Below are 18,271 nucleotides of genomic sequence, written 5' to 3' on the forward strand. Positions count from 1 at the left end.
CCTATCATATCAGGAAGGAACTCTAGAAATAATCTCTTATAATCTTGTCATTATATAGCTAGACAGAGACCAATAGAAGTTAATTGAGTTGCCCAAATACACCCAACTAATTAGTGGCAATGCCAGGTCTTGAACCTAGCATTCTTGGGTCCTATTTAGTGTTCTTTATGCCACAATTTTCTGTATCATAGCAATTCAATTTTGAGGTTTAAAGTTTCCCCCAAATTTATTTTCCCTGGATTTTTTCTTAACTTTCTTTTCTGAGGCTGTCTTTATGAAAATTGTACAGAGTTATTTTGACTATTAATTCCTACATGTTCACTGTGTCAATGGACTTATCAAATTTAAATTAGATAATTTTGTCATAGTTTGAGTACCTAAGAAATATCTCTTAAAATTGTGGTAGAAGGTGTTATAATTGTGGAGAGGCAGCAACTTGATTACTTGTATATTATATTAAACCCTTTATCAAAGTTATCATTAAAAATTGTGCTTGTTTGATTTATAAATAAGACTGATTCCAACTAAATTCATCCTACTCTAAACAACCCCTCCAAAGAATCCTTATAAAATATGAGCTGTATCTTTTTCATCAAACTTGCCTTAGCATTCAGCACTGTCTTAAAACTTCTTAAGTAATGTTAAGACCAAATGAACCACACCCATCCATAATATAAATACAAAATTAGAAACCGAAATGTAAAATAAGTTATATAAAAACCTGAGTCTCCTAAAGTATTCTCACAATAACGACAAGCCCTACCTAGATGGCCCCACTGTATGGCAAAAAGAAATCTATTTATAACATCTGCTTTCCTCTAATGGTCAGTAAATGAAGTAGTTGGTGTTTATTACTCAACAAGCAAGTGTTTTGTAAGAAGATACTTGGAGGCTAAACGGCTATCTGGTGACAATATAGCCATTGATGTGGCTTTCACTTCAGGCACATAGTTACAGAAACTATGTGGTAGGAAGATTGAAGATTTAGGGGTGAAATTACTCAGATCGAGACTGGGCCTCAAGCTGATGTTGACATTTAATGAGTATTATCCATATGAAAGTATAGCACATACTTTTTTGATCAGGGAGATAGTTAATGGAACAATGTTTCATTTTCCAATAAAAACATCCAACAGATACACCCTATAGAATGAATCAACTTTAAAGATTGAATGCACTTGTGTCAGATTCTTTCTCTGTCCTGTCTCTTCTCAGTCTACTCTCTAAGCTATTCTGAAGTTATTCAGCAGCTAACGTGACTGAAAATGGAAATGTTTAAATGACTTAGACAAGGGAGAAAGACTATTTTATCAGTCACTTGAAATTTGTTAAAAGGTATACTAAACAATGGAATTAAGAGCATTAAAAAATGATCTGGGGCGCCTGGGTGGCTCAGTCGGTTAAGCCTCCGACTTCAGCTCAGGTCAGATCTCACATTCGTGGGTTCGAGCCCCACGTCAGGCTCTGTGCTGACAGCTAGCTCAGAGCCTGGAGCCTGCTTCCAGTTCTGTGTCTCCCCTCTCTGCTCCTCCCCCTCTCATGCTCTGTCTCTCTCTGTATCAAAGATAAATAAAACATTAAAAAATTTAAAAAAAATGATCTGGTTAATATCTCTTCTAATAAGTCACAGCATTTTTCACACCGAGGCTCCTGTGTATTCCACATTGTTAATTGTGTTGGAGGACCTTGTGAAAGAATACTCATTCCATGAATGCTGGTTCCTTCTCTTGAAATATTTTTTCTGTATTCTGTATTTATAAGCATTTTGTTGCAGTTGCATTTTCATTCTAAGGTGTACAAAAATACTAGTATTCAATGGAGCTCTGTTACAAGAAAAGAAGAGGAAGAGAGTTTTGCATTATTTTGACTCCATGTATGCAGTGAATGATTTCTGGGTTCCAAAATTATTTTTTACAGTACTTTGTACACATTGTTTATTTCTACCATCTGAAACACCCAAATCATTTCATCTGATGAAGCTTAGATGTCACTTCCTCTTAAATGCCTTTCCTGTCTCAGAAGAGGCAAGATGGCAGAGAAGAAGGGAGCTTTGTAATCTTCTTCTGCCCACATCTATCAAACTGTGAAGGACAGTACTCATATCTGCAAGAGTGGGAGGAGAAAATACAGACTCCAGAAAGAAGACAAACTCAAATATGCCTGAGTGAGTGAGTGCAAACTGGGGAAATTGGAAAATGGACCAGCCCGAGAGGGCAGGGGAGGTGGGAGCCCCAGCTCAACAGAAGGAAAGTGCATGGAGCCACTGAGAGACAAAAGGAAAAGAAAGAGAAACTGAACACGCTCATAGTACTGTCTCTAGAGAGGAGATAAAGAACTCTCACCCCATATATAACTGCTGGGCTTGGGGATAGAAACTTGTCCAATATAGCTGGTGAATTCTTCCCTGGGCTTGGAAGCATCAGCACTGACCCAGGATGGCACCAGAAAGCAACAGTCCCCTCCACTTGCACGATCCCAGCTGGGAGGTGGGTGGCGGCCCTTGGGAGCACAACTCATCTCCGCAGTGGCAGCAAGAATCTCGGGTGGCACAAGGAAAAGCATCCCCCACCCCCACGCAATCTGGCATGGGGATGGCGGTGGCCCTCGGGAGCGCACCTCGCATCTGGCAGCGGCAGCATGAATCCCAGCTGGCCCAAGAGAAACAGCTCCCTCCCCATACAAGATCCTAGCTAAGAAGCCGGCCTCCAAAGTGAGTACATCTCATCTGTGGTAGCATTAAAGTTCATGGACTAGGATATTGAAGTGAGGCAGCCTTGGAAAATAAAGCTTGGCTCCCCCACAGCACAAGGAAATCTGACTCATAAGAATGGCTTGCAGTACTTACTTCGAGCAGAGCTTGGGGCGCTGCCATTGTTCTCTCCACAACCACCAGGGCGGGGCATCTGAGAGCAGCCCCTGAGACCTACCTACACCAAACCTTGCCTATCCATGAGGGGGAGCTGTAACTTTTTTGTATTTATTTATGATTTTTTTCAATTCTTTGTTTATCTTTTCTATTTTTTAATTTTTATTCTTTATTTTCCTTTTCTCCCTCTTTTTTACCCTCTTGCCATCCAGATATATTCTCTTTCATCTCATCCTTATCTCTCCCCTTGGTTGGTTATATGCTTTTAGACTGTCCATTGTCCTTTGTTGTCTCTGTCCCCCCCCCCTTTATTTTCACATTGTCTCCATTCTCTTTTCTTCTCTTTCCTCTTTCTTCCTTGTCCTTTGTTCCTTTCCTTTTTTAATTTGTTTGTTTGTTTGATTCGTCTGTGTGTTTCCATGCTTTTGTTCCCTGTGTGTTTGTTTGTCTATTTTCCCTTTCAGGGATACCCCAAGAAACAAGCCAAAGTACACAATACAGAGAGTCCCATATATCGCTGAGTAGGGAAATAAAATAATCAAAGGCACAACAAGAAAACCAGAGACACCATTAAAAGAACACTTCCGGAAATGACAGGCCCTGGACAGTCAATAAGCCTCCTTTAACAGAGCAATACTAACAGGTGCACAGTGCACAACAAGCTTTTAAAACTGACAAGAGACAGCTAGCCAAAATGACAAAACGAAAAAACTCTCCTCTAATGAAACTCCAGGAAGAAATACAGCCACAGAACTACTCAAAACAGATCTAAGCAACATAACTGAACAAGACTTCAGAAAAAAATTGTCATAAAATTAATTGCCGGGTTTGAAAAAAGCATCAGAGAAGCTACTGATACAATGACTAAGGACTTTCAAAATAGCTGTGATGAGTTAAAAAGGTTATAAATGAGGTGAAAAATAAAATGGAAGTGGCTACCTCACGGACTGAAGAGGCAGAGAGAAAAATAGAGGAATTAGAAGACACAGTTATAGCAAAAGAAGGAAGCTGAGAAAAAGAGAAATTGATCCAGGAGCAGGAAAGGAGAATTCGAGACCTGAGTGGTGCAGTCAAATGGAACAATATCCATATATAGGAATTCCTGAAGAGGAAGAAAGAGAAAAAGGCCCTAAATGGGTGTTTGATCAAATTTTACCTGAGAATTTCCTTAATCTGGGGAAAGAAATAGACATTCCAATTCAAGAGGCACAAAGAACATAACTTGAATCAACCTTCGGCACGACACAACATAGTAAAACTGGCAAAATATAAACATAAAGAGAGAATTCTGAAAGGAGCTAGGAATAAAAGGACCCTAACATACAAAGGGAAACCTGTAAGAGTGGTTACAGACGTATCTAATGAAACTTGGCAGGCCAGGAAGGAATGGCAGGATATCTTCAATGTGATGAACAGAAAAAACATGAAGCCAAGAATCCTTTATCCAGAAAGCCTGTTATTAAAAATAGAGGGAGAGATTAAGGTGTTACCAAAGAAACAAAAATTGGGAGAAATCATCACCACCAAACCAGCCCTATAAGAAATCCTAAGAGCGTCACTATGAGAGAAATGTAGCAAGAATATAAGATGCCAGAGACACCACTACAAAGATGATTTCTACAGAGAACACAATGAATCTAAACTTACCTTTTTCAATAATAACACTGAATGTAAATGGACTGAATGCTCCAACCAAAGGACACAAGGTAGCAAAATGGATAAAAAAATCAAAATTCATCTATTTGCTGTCTACAAGAGACTCATTTTAGACCTAAAGACACCTTCAGATTGAAAGTAAAGGGATGGAGAAATATCTATCATGAGACTGGAAGTCAAAAGAAAACCAAAGTGGCCATACTTATATCAGACAAACTGGACTTTAAAGTAAAGGCAGTAACAAATGATGAAGAAGAACATTATTTAATAATTAAAGGGTCTCTCCATCAGGAAGAGCTCACAATTATAAACATCTATATGCCGAATTTGTGAACACCCACCTACAAAAAACAATTAATCACAGACAGAAACAATCTTATTGATAAGAATATGCTAATTGCATGGGACTTTAATACTCCACTGACAGCAATGCGTAGGTCAATCATACATAATATCACTAAAGAAACAATGGATCTGAAAGACACATTGGAACACATGTAATTGATAGATATATTTAGAGCTCTGCATTCTGAAATTAGGAAATTCACCTTCTTTTCAAGTGAACATGGCACATTCTCCAAGATAGACCACATACTGGGCCATTAAACAGCCCTCCGTCAATATAAATGAATTGAGATCATACCATACACTTTCAGGTCACACTGCTATGAAACTTGAAATCAACCACAGGAAAAAGTCTGGAAAACCTCCAAAAATGTGGAGGTTAAAAACCCATCCTACTAAAGAATGATTGGGCTAATCAGGCAATTAGAGAAGATATTTAAAATGTATATGGAAACAAATGAAAATGAAAATACAACAATCCAATCTCTTTGAGATGCAGCAAAGACAGTACTAAGAGGAAAGTATATTGGAATTCAGGCCTATTTCCAAAAATAAGAAAAAGCACAAACTCTAAATTTAACAGAGCACCTAAAGGAACTAGAAGGAGAGTAGCAGGAGCACCCCAAACCCAAAAGAAGAAGAGAAATAGATCAGGGCAAAAATAAACAATATAGAATCCAAAAAAAATGAGCAGTTAAATGAAACCAAGAGTTAGTTTTTTGAAAAAAATAAACAAAATTAACAAACCTCTAGCCAGGCTCCTTAAAAAGAAGAGAGAACAACCAAATAGACAAAACCATCAATGAAAATAGATCTATTATAACCAAGCCCTTAGAAATACAAGCAATCATTAGAATTTACTATGAAAAACTATATGCCAACAAATTGTACAATCTAGAATAAATAGACAAATTCCTAAACATACATGCACTACCATAATTCAAACGAGAAGAGATAGAAAGTATGAACAGACAAACTGTGAAGAAATTGAATCAGTTACCAAAAATCACACAATGAATAAGAGCCCAGGGTTAGATGGCTTCCCAGGGGAATTCTTCCAGACATTTAAAGCATTCTTCTCAAACTCTTCCAAAAACTAGAATTAGAAGGAAAACTTCTAAACTCATTGTATGAAGCCAGCATCACTTTGATCTGAACAGACCTGTAACCAGTGAAGAAATTGAATCTGTTGTCAAAAACCTCTCAACGAATAAAAGCCCAGGGCTGGATGGATTCCCAGGGAAATTCTACCAGACATTTAAATGAGAGTTAACACCCATCCTTCTCAAGTTAATCGAAGAAATAGAAATGGAAGAAAGACTTCAGGATTCATTCTCTGAAGCACATATCACTTTGATTCCTAAGCCAGAAGAGACCCAATGAAAAAGAATGACACTGTATCCTTAATGAATACAGATGCCAAAATAGTTAACAAGATACTAGCAAATCGAATTCAACAGCATATAAAAAGAATTATCCAATATGATCAAGTGGGATTCATTCCTGGGTTACAAGCTGGTTCAATATTCACAAATCCATCAATGTGATATATCACATTAAGAAAAGAAAGGATAAAAACCATATGATCCAGTTGATAGATGCAGAAAAAGCATTTGACAAAATACAACACCCTTTCTTAATAAAATCCCTTGAGAAAGGCAGAATAGAAGAAACTTACTTAAACATTATAAAAGCAATTTATGAAAAGCCCACAGCTAATATCATCCTAAAATGGGAAAAACTGAGAGCTTTCCCCCTGAGATCAGGGACACGACAGGGGTGTCCACTCTCACCACTGTTGTTTAACATAGTGCTGGAAGTCCTAGCACCAACAATCAGACAACAAAAGGAAATAAAAGGCATCAGAATTGTCAAAGAAGAAGTGAAACTTTCACTTTTCACAGATGACATGATACTCTACATGGAAAACCAGATCAACTCCACCAGAACCCTTCTAGAACTGATCAGTCAATTCAGCAACGTTTCAGGGTACAAAATCAACATACAGCAATCAGTTGCATTTCTATACACCAATAATGAAGCAATGGAAAGAGAAATTAAGAAACTAATCCCATTCACAATTGCACGAAAACCCAAAAAATACCTACGAATAAACCTAACCAAGGATGTGAAAGACCTGTACGATGAAAACTATAGAAAACCTATGAAAGAAATTGAAAAAGACACAAAGAAATGGAAAAACACTCCATGCTCGTGGATCGGAAGAATAAACATTGTTAAAATGTCATTACTACCCAAAGCAATCTACATATTCAATGCAATCCCCATCAAACTTGCACCAGTGTTCTTCTCAAAGCTAGAACAAACAATCCTAAAATTTGTATGGAACCACAAAGGACTCTGAATAGCCAAAATAATATTGAAGAAGAAAACCAAAACGGGAGGCATCACAATCCCAGACTTTAGCCTCAACTACAAAGCTGTCATCATCAAGACAGTATGGTATTGGCACAAAAACAGACACATAGACCAATGGAATAGAATAGAAAACCCAGAACTGGGCCCACAAATGTACGGCCAATTAATTTTTGACAAAGCAGGAAAAAGTATCAGATGGAAAAAAGATGGCCTCTTCAACAGGTGGTGCTGGGAGAACTGCACAGCAACATGCAGAAGAATGAAACTAGACCACTTTCTGACACCATACTCAAAAATAAACTCAAAATGGCTGAAGGACTTTAATTTGAGATAGTAATCCATCAAAACCCTCGAGGAGAAAGTAGGAAACAGCCTCCTTGGTGGTGATGAATTCCCCCAATTTTTGTTTACTTGGGAAAACCTTTATCTCTCTTTCTGTTCTGAATTACAGGCTTGCTGGTAAAGGATTCTTGGCTGTATATTTTTTCTTTTCATCACACTCAAAGATTTCCTGCCATTCTTTTCTGGTCTTCCAAGTTTGTTAGATAGGTCTGTAACCACTCTGATAAGTTTCCTTTTGTATGTTAGGGCCCTTTTATCCCCAGCTGCTTTCAGAATTCTCTCTTCATCCTTATATTTTGCCAGTTTAACTATGATATGTCGTGCTGAAGGTTGATCCAAGTTACTATCTAGGGGCATTCTCTGTGCCTCCTGCATTTCAATGTCTGTTTCCTTCCCCAAATTGGGGAAGTTCTCTGCCATAATTTGATCAAGCACCCCTTCAGGACCTTTTTCTCTTTCTTCTACTTCAGGAATCCTTCGATATGGATATTGTTTCACTTGATTGTGTCACTAAGTTCTCGAATTTTCCTATCCTGTCCCTATATCAATTTCTCTGTCTTTTTCTCAGCTTCGTCTTTTGCTATATCTGTGTCTTCTAATTCACCTATTCTCCTTTCTGCCTCTTCAATCCGTGCAGTGGCCATCTCCATTTTATTATGCACCTCATTTATAGCAGTTTTTATTCATCACAGCTATTTTTAGGTCTCTAGTGTTTGTATCAGTAAATTCTCTACTGCTTTTTTTAAGCCCAGCGATTAATTTTATGACAATTGTTCTAAACTCTTGTTCAGTTATGTTGCTTGTGTCTGTTTGAAGCCATTTTGTGGCTGTGTCTTTTTCCTGGAATTTCTTTAGAGGGGTGTTCTTTTGTTTCATCATTCTGGCTAGCTTTCTGTCTCTTGTCAGTTTTAAAAGATTGTTTTGCACTGTTCACCTGTTATTGTTGCTCTATTAAAGGAGGCTCATTGTCCAGGGCCTGTCATTTTAGGAAGTGTTCTTTTAATTGTGTCTCTCGGTTTCTCTTGTGCCTTTGATTATTTCATTTCAGTACTCAGTGGTAGTTGGGACTCTCCACCATGTGTACTTTGGCTTGTTTCTTGAGGTAACCCTTAAAAGGAAAACAGACAGACACACTGAGATCAAAAGCATGCAAACACACAGACAAATCAAACAAACAAGCAAACCAAAATGGGAAAGAAGAAACAGAAAAGAAAGAAAAGAAAAGAAGAAAAAAGAAAAAAAAAGAAAAGAAATGGAATGACAGTGGGACAGAAACAACAAAAGACAGTGGACAGTCTAAAAGCGTATAACCAGTGGAAGGGAGCGATAAGAATGATATAAGGGAAAATACGGATGGCAAGAAAAACAGGTAGCTCTCTTGCGTGTGTGGGGTGGTTAGGTGTAGGTAGATCTCAGGGGCTGCTCTCAGAGGCCCTGCCTTAATGGTTGCGGGGAGAAGAATGACAGCGCCCCAAGGCCTTCTTGAACCAAGCATTGCTACCCACTTTTTTGGGTCTGATCTCCTTGTGCCGCTGGCGAGCCAAATTGTATTTCCATGCCCTGCCTCATTTTCACATCCTAGTCCATGCACTTTAAATGCTACCACCAGAGATGAGGTGTACTTCTGTAGGTGGGCAGCTTTCTAGCCAGGATCAGGCAGGGAGAGTCAGGGAGCTGTTTTTCCTGGCGCCGCCTGGAATTGACGCCAGAGCGCCAAGCCTAAGGGAGGATTCACAAGCTAAAGGGGACAGATTTCTCTCCCCACCCCCAGCAGTTAGATATGGGATGATAATATCCCTCTCTGTCCCAGGCCGAGTTTTTTTTCTCTTATCTAGAGACAGTTCTATTAGCATTTTCAGTCTCTTTCTCTTCCCCTTGTCTCTGTAGGACTCCATGTGCTCTCCTCCATTCTTCCCAGCTCTGCATTGGGATAGGGCTCCCTCCCCTCTGCATCTCCAAGGCCTGGTCCATTTTTATTTCCCCAGTTCACACTCACTCAGGCACCTTTGAGTTTGTCTTCTTTCTGGACTCTGTGTTTTCCTCCCTCTCTTGCAGATCAGAGTATTGTGGCTTCAGTCCTTTTCAGTTTGATAGATGTGGGTGGGCAAACATTACAGAGCTCCATATTTCTCCACCATCTTGCCCCTCTCTCCTTTTTTTCTCTGTTCATTTTAGGATTTTTCCTTATACCTGTGTTTTGCAAATTTTTCTGATATGTCTTAATTTGGGTCGGCATTTGTTGATTTTGTTAAGAGTTCTCTGCACCTCCTTCTCCAGATTATGGAAGTTTCCATATATAATTTGCTCAAATATACCTTCTGTCCCTTTTTCTTTCTCCTCTTCTTCTGGGACTGCTATGATATGAATGTTATTATGCTTTATGAAGTCACTGAGTTTCTTAAGTCTAAGTTCGTGATCCAATGTTTTTCTTTCCATCTTCTTTTCAGCTGCAGTATTTTCTATATTTTTATCTTCTATATCACTTGTTCATTCCTCTACTTATTCCATCCTTCTTGTCCCTACATCCAGCCAATTTGAATCCCAGCCTGACTCGTTTATAGGCCTTTTACCTCTCTGGTAAGGAACTCCCTGGTGGCTTTTATGCTTTTTATCAAGCCCAGCTCATATTTTTAAGATTGTTGTTTTAAAATTCTTGATCACACATATTACTTATGTCAGTTTCAATTAGATCCCTGACTGTGACCTTTTCTTGTTACTTTCTTTTGAGATGGATTTCTCCATGTTGGCATTTTGTCTAGGTCTCTGTCTTCTTCTCTGTGTTAGGAAAGCCTGTTATGTTCCCTGCTTTAAGAGTAATGGCTTTATTAAGGAGAGGTCATATACTGTCCATGTCTTGATGCTTCAAAATGTGTTTCTGGTATATGCTGTGTGCTCTCTGCTGCTGTGTTTTTGCTGCAGTTTTCCTCAGGTTAGTCTTCTGCAAAGTTTCTTCTTGCTTGCTGTAGAGAGTATTTGGATCTTGTCCAGAGTGGAGAGTTTTTTTTAATTTTTATAGTTTTTATTTATTTTTGAGAGACAGAGACAGTGTGAGTGGGGGAGGGTCAGAGAGAGAAAGAGATACAGAATCTGAAGCAGGCTCCAGGCTCTGAGTTAGTTGTCAGCACAGAGCCTGACACGGGGTTCAAACCCCCGAACCATGAGATCATGACCTGAGCTGAAGCTGGACGATTAACTGACTGAGCCACCCAGGCGCCCCCAGAGTGTGGAGAGTTTTAACTAATTGTGCTCTGGTCTCCCTGTCAAAAGAAGCCTGAAATTATTTTCACTAGTGCTAAACTTTCCAGAACTCTATGGTCAGTAGTTTTGGTGTCTGCAGGGAGTTATTGCTGGTCTTCTTGTGGAGAATCCTGCTGCTCTGGTTTGCATGCACAAGTGCCCTACTAAAAAAGCACCTGCAGAGTGAAGGGAGGGGTTTGGTATAAGCTGCTCAGGCTTGCACTGTTGGCAAGGTTCTGCTCACTGAAGTCAGCCCATGCTGATAGGTGGGGGATAAAAAAGGCACCAGCCCTCTTCTTCATCACCAGAGCTAGGAGTTGGGAGCCACTGATTTCTGGAATCCCCTTACAGGAGAATGAACAATCTCCACTTGTGTTTCCCAAGTGTCCCTTAGATCCCTGCCCTTACCCTGTCTGTGCCTCATGCTTCTCCTGGCCACACAACACAGTGCACCTGTGTTTTATCTCAGGCATGCCAGCTGAGTTTCAAAACTCCAAACTCTAAAGAGACAGCATGGTGGTGATCTGCATTGGTAATCCAGGGGAGGATTTCACTGTTCTGGGTTTGGTCAGCTGGGATTTGTCCTAGAAGGGCAGTCATACCTATTACCAGAGTTTAGAATTGGAGTTTAGAATAAACCACATCAAAAATCCTGAGTCCAGGCTAGCCACCTTCAGTAGGTGTCTTTGCCCCTGTGCTGAAGGGGCAGGGGAGCGCAATTATGCCTGTTGACTTTTTTGTCCCATGGAAGGCAATGCCACCTCTCCCAGATGCACTAAAAGAAGAAGGAAACATCTCTCCCATTGTGTCCCAGGGGATGCCCAAATCACACCATTTGCTTCTCTAGCTTAGCCCTCCTCCTCCACAAGAGCAACACAGCACCCATGTAGGCCTGAGCATGGACTTCTGAAACTTCAGTTTTTGGGGCACCTGAGTGGCTTGATTGGCTAAGTGTTCAACTTTGGCTCAGGTCATGATCTTAAAGTTCATGAGTTTGAGCCCTGTGTTGTACTCTGTGCTGACAGCCTGGAGCCTGGAGCCTGCTTTGGATTCTGTGTCCCCTCTCTCTCTCTGCCCCTCCCCTGCTAATGCTCTGTCTCTCTGTCTCTCAAAAAGGAATAAACGTTAAAAATTAAAAAAAAAAACACTTCAGTTTTTGAGCTCCATTCACTGGTTGTAAAACCTCAAGATAATTAGCCCCCTCTGTTTTCCCAGTCATTGGTTATGGGGAAGCATTTTTCTTGTGTGATCCCCTGTGTGCTTCGCTCGTGCTCTCTCTCTCTCTCTCCCTCTCCTCTCTCTGTAATCAGGGATCACTTCCCTCTGCAGCACCTGTGGTCCTTTTCTCCACTAAATCATGTCTCTGCATTTCCTACCTTCCATGTTGTGCCCTCTTTTCTGTTGAGCAGTTTGTTCTCCCAGCCATCAGATTGATTTATTCGGTGTTGATAATAATTTGATATTTATCTAGCTGTGTTTGAGGGAGGAGGCAGGCACAGTGTCCACCTCCTCCTTTTAATCTACTCTCCTTTTATTTCTTTTTGTTGTCTAATTACTGTAGCAAGGATTGCCAATGTTATTTTAAATAATAGTGGTGACAATGAACATCCCTATCTTATTCCTGGACTTGGAGGGAAAGCTCTCAGATTTTTCCCATTGTAAATGATGTTAGCGCTGGGTTTTTCATATTTAGACTTCATGTTGAGGCATGTTCCCCTAAAACTACTTTGATAACTATTTTAATCATGAATGAATGTCGTTCTTTGTCAAATGCTATTGAGAGGATCATATGGTTCTTATCATTTCTTTTATTAACATGGTTTATCACATTGATTCATTTATGAGTATTGAACCACATATGTAGCCCACGAATAAATCCCACCTGATCATGGTGAATGGTTCTTATAATGTACTGTTGAATTTCATTTACTAGCATTTCATTGAGAATTTTTGGGTCCATGTTCTTCAGGAATATTTGCCTGTACTTTTCTCTTTCAGTGGAGTTGTTATTGGTATTGGTGTAATGATAATCCTGGCCTCCTAGAATGAACTTGGAGGTTTTCCTTCCATTTTTAGTTTTTGAAAGAAATTGAAAAGAATAAGTATTAACTCTCCTTTTAATATTTGGTAAAATTTACCTGTGAAGCCGTCTGGTCTTGAAGTTTCGGTTGTTGCAAGATTCTTGATTACTAATTTAATTTTTCCTTGCTGGTTATCACTCTGTTCAAGTTTTGTATTTTTTCTTCTTTCAGTTTTGGTGGTTTATATATTTCTAGGAATTTACCATTTCTTCCAGGTTGTCCAATTTGTTGGTGTATAAGTTTTCATAATTTTCTCATATAATTTGTATTTCTGTTGTGTTGGTTGTAATTTGTCCTCATTTGTAATTTTACATATTTCATTTGTTTCCTTTTCATTTTGACAAGTCTGATAAGGTGTTAATCAAATTTAATGTTTTTTCAAAGAAACGACTCCTGGTTTCATTAATCTGTTTTAATGTTTTTTTTAGTCTATATCATTTATTTCTACTCTAATTTTTATTATTTCCCTCCTTTTGCTGGCTTTACACCTTCTTTGATATTCTTTTCCTAGTTCCTTTAGTTGTAACGTCAGGTTGTTTATTTGATATTTTTCTTCTTCTTGAGATAGTCCTGTATTGTTATATACTTTCCTCTTTTCTCTTAGGACTGCTTTTGCTGCATTGCACAGGTTTTGGAGCATTGTGTTTTCCTTTTCATTTGCTTCCATGTGCTTTTTAATTTCTTTTTTGATTTCCTGGTTCACCCATTTATCATTTAGTAACATGTTGTTTGACCTCAATATATTTGTGTGCTTTCTATATTTTTCCTTATTGTTGACTTCAACTTTCAGAGTATTGTGGTAAGAAAAAAAGCACGGTATGATCTCAATCTTTATGTACTTATTGAGGCCTGATTTATGATGTAGTATGTGATATACTCTGGAAAATGTCTCATGTTCACTTGAAAAGATTATGTATTCTGCTACTTTAGGATGGAATGTTCTCAATATCTGTTAAGTCCTTCTGCGTCATTCAAAGCTATTGTTTTTTTGTTGAATTTTTGCTTTCATGATCTGTTCATTGATATAATTGGAGTGTTAAACTCGCTTACTATTGTTTTATAATTATGTTTTCCTTTATGCTTGTTATCAATTGTTTTATATATTTCAGTGCTCTCATTTTGGGTGCATATATATTTACAATTGTTAGATCTTCTTGTTGGATAGTCCCCTTTATTATAATATAATGCCTTTCTTCATCTCCTGTTACGGTTTTGTTTTAAAGTCTAATTTGTCTGATATAATTGTTGCTACTCTGGTTTTCTTTTGACATTTTTTGACATGATAAATGTATCTTCATACCCTAATATTTTAAATTTAGTGTTTATTTTTATTTTTGAGAGAGGGAGAGAGACAGAGAGAGAGAAAGAGAGGCAGAGAGGGAGAGGGAGGGAGGCAGAGAGAAAAGATGATACAGAAATTAAAGCAAACTGCAGGATCTGAGCTGTCTGCACGGAGCCTGATGCAGGAATCAAACTCAAACAGTGAGATTATGACCTGAGTTGAAGTCAGATGCATAACCAACTGAGCCACCCAGGTGCTCCACCATCCCATCATTTTCAATGTGCAGATGTCTTTAGGTCTAAAATGAGTCTTGGGGCACCTGTGCATGGTTTGTGAGATCAATCCCCACATCGGGTTCTGCACTGACAGAGTGGAGCCTGCTTGCGATTCTTTCTCTCTCTCTGTCTCTGCCCCTCCCCCACCCACATTCTTTTTCTCAAAATAAATAAATAAATAAATATTTAAAAAATAAAAATGAATCTCTTATAGACAGTATATTAATAGTCTTGTTTTTTTATATACATTCTGACACCCCATGTCTTTTGAATGAAGCATTTAGTGTATGAAATGCAGAGTAATTATTGATACATATGTATTTAGTGCCATTGTATTACTTGTATTGTCATCATTTCTGGAGTTTTTCTCTGTACTTTCTTGTCATTGCCACTTTTGTTCTTTCTTTTCCACTCAAAGTGTCCCCTTAATATTTCTTGTAGGGTTGGTTTAGCGGACATGAACTTCTTTAGTTTTTGTTTATATGGGAAACTATCTTTCCTTCTATTATGAATGATATCCTTTGGGTAGAGTGTTCTTGGCTGAAGATTTGTCCCATTCAGCATGCTGAATGTTTCATGCCACTCCCTTTTTGCTTGCCAAGTTTCTGTAGAAAGGTTTGCTGTAAATATTATTGGTCTTTCCTTGTAAGTTTAAGACTTCTTATGTCTTGCTGCTTATAGGATTTTTTCTTTATCACTACATTTTCCAAGTTTGGTTAGAATATGACTTGGTTTGGGCCTGCTCTCGTGATTTTGATAAGAGTTCCCTGTGCTTCCTGGATCTGGATATGTCTGTTTCCTACCCCAGATTAGGAAAGTTTTCAGGTACTAGTTCCTCAAATTATCTGCCCCCTTTCTCTCTATTTTTCTTCTGAGACTTCTGTAATGTGAATGTTATTACATTTGATGGAGTCACAGACTTCCATAAGTCTATTTTTTCCCCAAAATTCTTCCTTCTCTTTTCTGTTCAGCATCAGTATTTTCTATTATTTTCTCTCCTATATTATTAATTCATTCCCCTGCTTCTTCCAGCCTTGTGCTCCTTACATTAAGCCTGTATCCAATCTCAGTTATTGTACTCATCATCTCTTATTGATGTTTTAACCCTTTTAATCTCATTGGTAAGAGTCTTACTGAAATCTTCCATTCTTTTCTCAAGCCCAGCTAGTATCCTCATAAGTGTTGGTTTAAATTCTCCATCAGTCATATTACTTATATATGTTTTACTTAGACATCAGGAAGTGATCTTATCTTGTTGTTTTATTTGGTATGAATTCCTCCATCTTGTCCTTTTGTCTCAGTCTATGCCTTTTGCATTTTAGAAAAGCTTGTTATGTGTCCTGCTCATGTGAGTTATGGCTTTATGAAGAAGAGGTCATATAGTGTCCAGGGTCTCACACTTCGGGGTGTCTCTGTTGTGTGTTGCATTTGCTTTGCCGTTGTGTTTTGGCTGTTCTATCCTCAAGCCAGTTGTCTGCAGTGGCTCTCCTTGCTTACTCCGAGCAGTGTTAGGTCCTTCATCAGAATGGGGTCTTCTAGGTGTCCTCTGGTCTGCTTGTGACATTAGTCTCATACTACTTTCACTAGATCTGAAGTTCTGCTGAGCTCTTTGGTTGGGGAATGTGGTGTGAGAATGGATTTTTGCTGATCTTCTGTGGAAAGGACCGACTATGGTGTCCCTGAAGCAATCTTGACTGAGAAGAGCAATTGTGCCAGAGCAAAGGGGTGTGGGATTTGGTTTAAGCAGTTTAGGCACCCAGTGACTGGACTGAGATTTTTCCTGCAGGTGGCTCTGCGTTTATGCTGAGGGTCAGGCCAGGAAAATGCTGCCAGTCACCTCCTTTGTCCCCAGAAAGGTGTCTCTGAATGTTGCCTCTCATGGAAGCACTCAGAGAACAGTGAATTATCTATCCCCTGTTTTCCTCAGGCATTCTTCAGATCCCTGTTTCCATGCCCCAGTTTCATTTGCCTGCCTTTTCTCCAGGAATATGGTAATGCCCTTAAGGCTCTTTTCCAGCCAAGCCCTCTGATCTTTAAAATTCCCATGTTTAAGCCCTGGTGATTAAAAGGACTTTTGAAAATCAGCCCCTCTCCTTTTCCCAGTCAATGGCTTTGGAGGAGCTTTCTTCTTGTGCATTTCCCTATGCGTTCCTGTGTTTCTCTCCCGTGCACTTGCCTGCGAGCTCTCCTTTCTCTAAAACCATGGCTACCTCCCCTGCACAGCACCTGCAATCGAATTCTTTCCTAAACTATATAATCTGCACTTCCTATCTTCTTCAATGTAGCTTCTTCTCTCCCTTTAGTTGTGGAATTTGTTCCATCAGCCTTCAAGTTGATTTCTGGAATATTTAGAATGATTTGATACTTATCTAGTTGATTGGACAAGAGGAGCTTAGGATCCTTCTATTCCTCTGCCATTTTCTCTGTTTTCTCCATTGAGAATTCTTAACTTCTTTGTCAAATATTATTTGATTGTGAATGCAAGGACTAATTTCCAGACTCCCTATCCTGCTCCATTGATCTAGTTGTCTGTTTTTAATGCTAATAGCATACTGTTTTGATTAGTGTAGATTATTATACAGTTTGAAATCAAGAGATAGGATGCTTATAGTTCCATTCATCTTTCACAAGTATGCTTTGACTATTGAGGGACTTTTGCCATTCCATACAAATATAGACTTTTTTTTATTTCTGTGAAAAATACCATTGAAGTTTTGATAGGGATTGCATTAAATCTGTAGATCAATTTAGTAGTATGGGCATTTAAAAAATTTTTAACATTTATTTATTTTTGAGAGACAGAGAGGGACAGATCATGAGCAGAGGAGGGGAAGAGAGAGAGGGACACACAGAATCGGAAACAGGCTCCAAGCTCTGAGCTGTCAGCACAGAGCCCAGCGTGGGGCTCAAACCTACCAACTGTATGATTATGACCTGAGCTGAAGTTGGACGCGCAACCTACTGAGCCACCCAGGCGCCCCAACTTAGTAGTATGGGCTTTTTAATGAAAATTTGAAATTTATGTTTTACTTAAGCTCATCTAACTTAACTTAAAGTAGTTATCTACATTAAAATGGCCCTTTTGCAAATATTCCTTTTAGAATATAAAGAAAATACCATATCATTATTTGTCCCTTTCTTTTTTCACTTATTAAGCTCAGATCAACATAAATTGTACTAAAGAAACATGGTTTAGTTCTACTTAACACCATTTTCTTTTGTTAAATTCAATTTATTCCATTATTATTTCAACAAATTATTCCAATGTAATACATTAACCAGAAACAGGATTGCATTCTGCAGTACTGTCATAAAGTTTTAAAATACTGTTTGATCATAAATATTTCTGTCCATAGAGGACAGTTATTCATATGTAAATAGCTAATATTCAAGAATATATCCCATCTGAACTAAGTATGCTTATCTCTTCAAAATCTTGCATATGCATAAGATTTACCATTCAGATTTGACACATATAAAAAGAATCCACTAAGTGGATTACTTTTTGATCTTAAACTTATAGCTATATGAATCTTTAGATTAGCTATTTGATACTAGAGTTTTAATGTAGATTCCACTTACCTCATATCCTACCAGTATTTTAGGTTTTTTTTAAAACAAGAACATAAAAATCAATCATCTCAAACTTTTTCAAGGGGGCTGTTTTCCTCAAACAACCATATGTCTATAAATTAAATAATATATGTAAAGCACCTAGAAAGAAAATGGGCACTCAGTACATTCTCAGTAATATTCATTTTCTCTCATTCTTTAATGAAGAGCCATTACCTATTATATAAACAGTTAC

Source organism: Suricata suricatta, chromosome X (genome assembly GCF_006229205.1).
Source record: "Suricata suricatta isolate VVHF042 chromosome X, meerkat_22Aug2017_6uvM2_HiC, whole genome shotgun sequence".
Taxonomy (NCBI): Eukaryota; Metazoa; Chordata; class Mammalia; order Carnivora; family Herpestidae; genus Suricata; species Suricata suricatta.